This window comes from Sinocyclocheilus rhinocerous, unplaced genomic scaffold, assembly GCF_001515625.1.
Source record: "Sinocyclocheilus rhinocerous isolate Xijiao unplaced genomic scaffold, SAMN03320098_v1.1 scaffold1367, whole genome shotgun sequence".
NCBI classification, from domain to species: domain Eukaryota; kingdom Metazoa; phylum Chordata; class Actinopteri; order Cypriniformes; family Cyprinidae; genus Sinocyclocheilus; species Sinocyclocheilus rhinocerous.
Genome location: NW_015631710.1, coordinates 180,736 through 185,818, shown reverse-complemented (window position 1 = coordinate 185,818; position 5,083 = coordinate 180,736). Strand labels below are relative to the sequence as shown.

The window sequence follows — 5,083 nt, the reverse complement described above, 5'->3', positions numbered from 1 at the left end:
AACCCAATCGATCATCCTCCAGCGACTGAGGGAAGACCAATTAACAACCGTGCCAGCCAATAACGAGATCCGGCTTCAGTCTGCTATTTAATTAGTCACTGTCTTGTTTTGAGTTCAGAACTGAACTGCACCTCTCACATTCTGTCCCTCATGGAAGGAGGGTTCAGGGAATTTCAGTGCATCAATGTTTAATCCCATATGGCAAACAAATAAACAAGCAAATAAATAAATAAATACATAGGAAATGTACAAAATAGTATAATATATTTTAAAATATATTTAAATAAATATACTGTCACGTTATATATTTACAAGTATTTACATAATTGTATTTATTTAAAAATACATTTTTATATACATTATATAATCGCATACAATATATTTGCATAAATATATGATTATAATTTGTATTATTAATTATAACATAATTTTTAGTTACATATACATTTCCCCAATAACTTTGGACCATGTTTAATTAATAAACAAATTAATACATTCATATATTTTTTTTTTACGTTATATACTTACAGCTTACAGCTTGGTTGAAATATTCTTGCCTGAATACCACACCCTATGCTCTCCACTCTATGCAGTTTGGCTTTAGAGCCAATTATTCCACCGAAACTGCTACTTGCTCGAGGTGGGGTTGTTGGAGCTGTGTTCCTGGATCTCAAGAAGGCTTTCGACACTGTCAATCATAAAATCTTGCTGGCAAAATTATGCAGTTTTAATTTTTCCTCAGATGCACTTAAATGGATTGAGTCTTACCTCACTGACCGTTCCCAACATGTCAGAGTCCAGTCATTTAAATCAGCGGCTCTCAGTCTGTCCACCGGTCTTCCTCAAGGATCAAATTTAGGACCTTTGTTGTTCTCACTTTATATAAATGATCTTCCGTCTGTCTGTCCAGATGTTTCTGTGCAGATGTATGCTGATGACACTGTAGTCTATGTTCATGGTAGTGATATCTCTCAGGTAGCTGAGAAAATCACTAACTCCATGGTTAATATTACAGCTTGGTTGAAACATTCTTGCCTGCAGTTGAACACATCAAAAACAGTAGCAATGTTTTTCACCAAGTCCAATAATAACTTCAGTGTTGAGCCGGATGTTTTTGTATCAGGGGAAAGGCTGCTGATCGTGTCAGAATACAAATATTTGGGGGTTTTAATTGATTCAAAATTGTCATTTAAATCACACGTAAAAAGGGTCTGTAATCGAATCAAATTCAACCTCAGTAACTTTAGACATATTCGCCATCAAATGTCTACACAGGCAGCAAAAATTTATATGCACTCTATGATCTTTTCACATATAACTTACTGTTTACCTATTTGGTCACAAGCTAGTGTTACATCTCTGAAACCTCTGCAATCACTTTACAAACGGACTCTAAAAATTCTGGATAAGAAACCAAGCATGTCTCATCATTGTCCTATATTACAAAAACACAGATTACTCAGCTGGGAAAACATGGTAAAATTTTCGAATCTATGTCTTGTTTATAAAATTATTCATGGTTTATCATCCCCTCCTCTCCATCAGTTTGTCAACATCCGAACAGCTGATCATAGCAGAACCAGAGGTGCAGCGAGGGGAGATTGTATCATTCCCTTTAGGAAAAGTGTATTTGGCCAAACCGCCTTTTCTGTTCGAGCTGCTACTGAGTGGAACCTCACCCCCATAAATATTAGAAACCTAAACATATATAGTACATTTAAGATCCAGTTAAAGAAATGGCTCATTGATAATCAGAGCTGTCAACATTAGCTTACTACTACACCTGCTCTCGCTGCCCCCTGTTGGTTTTTTTGCTTTGTGTGTGTGTATGTGTTCATGTATTTGTCTGATGTTTGTCTGATTGTTGGTCTGTTGCGTTTCTATTGTACATCATAGCTTAATAGTACTTTTTACTAAATGTATTGTAATTGTTTTATTGTTATGTTAATATGTAATTTTACTCTCTTTTAGGGTGACTATTACCATCTGTCTAGGGACTGCAGGTGAAAAATAGCCTTCTGGCTAATTCTGGCATATTGACAGAAATGTTTATTAATATGCATTGTCCCTGTAATAAATAAATAAATAAAATAAATAAATAAATAAATAAATAAAACATGTATTTACATCATTATATTTATGTAAAAAATATTTTTTGCATCATATAATTGCATATATTTACATAAATATATAATGATAGTTTTTATAATTAATTATAGTATAATTTTTAGTTATATACATTTCCCCAATATTGTTGGGCCATATTTACATAAATATATCATTAGAATTGTGCAATTAATTATAGAATTATTTTTTATTACTTAGGGCCATATTTCATATATTGTCCAATATATATATATTTTTTTGCATTTAATAAAAATGTATTTCATGGTTCATAATGTATTTTCACGCCCCTTGAAGTACGTTTTGTAATATATTCTGGCATTTGAAATTTAATTGAATATTTTCAATTTGAAAAATATATTTTAATAAGCTGTGCTGTTTACAACATATATACATACATTTATTTATATATATATATATATGTAGCATATATTTGGCCAGAACATGTATAATGTCAGAACATTATCTTTCAAGATCTCAATTATGTTTCATTGATTGGAGCATCAACAGATGTTTCTTCTAAAAGTCCTCATCAGAAATAAAAACAGACCCAAATGAGTCAGGAGAAACATCTGAGAAGCCTGAGACTCCAGCAAAAGTCTCCATTTAATCTCATTGCTGGCTCAGAGATCTCATTTGTGAACTTTCTTTCATGCAAAACGGGTTAAAAAGCAGAATTTGAGCAGAGGTCATTGACAGGACTTGAACTTCACTTACAGTGTCCTTCTGGAACGAAACCATTTGGAAACTTATTCTAAACATAAATATAAACAAGTTCTTTCAGCAGCAGTTCATCCAGAAATGAACATCACTGACTGTCATGTTCCAAACCCAAATGATTTACTTTACCATATATATATATATGGAATTTGGCATTTAGTCCAACAAATATATTAAACACATATATATATATATATATATATATATAATGTAAAAAAAACTACATTAAATTAAATATATATTAAGATAATGAATATATAGTGAAGATAATGTTTATGTGAAGCTCTGAAGTCCATCCTGAGACATCTTCAAACAGGCCATGAGAACATGAAGAGCTGCAGGATGATGATGATGATGATGATGATGATGATTTGAGGCAGAGAGGGTGAAAGTGGCGTGTTTTAGTCGCAGCGGTTGCCCTTTCACTCCCAGCAGGACCGTGCGTCCCGCTCCAGAAAGCCCCTGATGAAAGGCTCTTGGCGGGAAGGACTCTCCTCTGCCGTCTCCATGGAAACAGCTCCGGTCCGGCTCGGTCCTCCGCAGCTCATCCCCGATCCATCAGCAGATGCAGAGGACGAGCACCTGCTCAGACGGGGATCTGTAACGCGGGGAGATCCGGGGAAATCGAGCTGGAAGCGCCTGTGCATAGTGTACAATATCCTCAGATTCACTCCAGTTTGATTCTTTCATCTATTTTAGGCGCATGGGATGATTCTGTGTGTCAGTGACTCTCAGCCAGGTGTGTGCTTTGCCTCTGAGCAGAGCAGTGAGGTTTACATACGGAGAGACGGGGAATCTGGAGCCCGTTTAAAACCAGAATCCGTCTTCCTTCATCGGAGCCCAGGTCTTTGTTCCACAGCATCAGCTCTGTCCTGAGGACGAGACTAGACCACAAACTCTCCCCGGAGACACGCTCGCATGCACAGCCATGAGAAAGATCATTTCCATCCAAAAGCAGCTTTGTCAAATATCAGGAGAAGTGCATTAAATGAACGCTCTTCCCGAGTCCGATGGCGTTTAGCGTTTACCTAACGTCCCGTCTGCTAACTTCTGCTTCGTTTAAAATCATAAACATCCAACTAAAGTGAAAATAGCTGAAAACGTTTCATTTGAATCACAGACATGAAACATGATTCACTATCGATAGTCTGATTGGACACAATTGTGATCCGTCAATATTCTTGCTGCACTTTCCTTCAAGAGAAAACAGTCCATTTTAATAAATAATAATTATATAATAATAATTGTTATTCTGTGCACTGATGAATAATTCACGAGGAAAATAAATACATGAAAAGGTAAATAGAGTCGATCTGTCCGTCATGTATTTAGGAACATTATTTGAATATCTTCATGTGTCGTGAAAAGCTCATCAAAGACATTCAGATCTCACCCATCTCTACATCTGCACATGTTCATTAGTCCAGATTTGATGTGGATTGCTGTCACTGCTGGGTTTGGATCAACATGAGGCGAGTCAGTTTTATTTCTGGGGAGTTATTCCTGAAATTCAGCTTCATCTGATCTTGGACGAGTGGGTTTTGGTAACTGGTGTCCAGTTCAGGAGTCCAGCGTGACCCGTACAGCCCTCTTATTCCAGCTGAAATCTCAGAGTGATATTTGCATCCATTAATCATGAAGGCTGAGCATGCTTCTGTCAGCGCGGTCACAGGAACGAATCCCAGCGCTCGTCAAGGGCACCTTCAGCTCCTCCGGGACGCTCCGTGACCCTCTGGCTCTCTGGCTCAGAGACTCTGAAGAGCATGTTTCAGAGAGCTGGGAAAGATTCACAGGAGTCGCGGGACCGAAGCTGCTTCGTTTAAAATCATAAACATCCAACTAAAGTGAAAATAGCTGAAAACGTTTCATTTGAATCACAGACATGAAACATGATTCACTATCGATAGTCTGATTGGACACAATTGTGATCCGTCAATATTCTTGCTGCACTTTCCTTCAAGAGAAAACAGTCCATTTTAATTGCTAACTCCTATATCTATATCTATGAGATTTGGCAGGACAATAAAAGCCACAAAACTCTAATATTGATATAATGAGGTCTTAAATCAGTGATGTTATTGTTACTATTAAAAATCATTTTCAGCATTTGAAATAGTCACAATTTATTAAAACATTAATATTATTATTATTATTATTATTAAAATAACTGAAATAAGTCAAAGTACTAAATTGACCTAAAACTGAAATAAAAATTAATTAAATCTATCTATATATATAT

The 5,083-nt window shown here is 36.0% G+C and overlaps 1 protein-coding gene across 1 annotated transcript in view; it reads right to left on the bottom strand.

Annotated features, from left to right (window-relative positions):
* The window catches only part of LOC107741827 (protein kinase C-binding protein NELL2), a 115,976-nt gene that overhangs the window by 103,719 nt on the left and 7,174 nt on the right, over window positions 1-5,083 (bottom strand). The gene's annotated exons all lie outside the window — the stretch shown is intronic.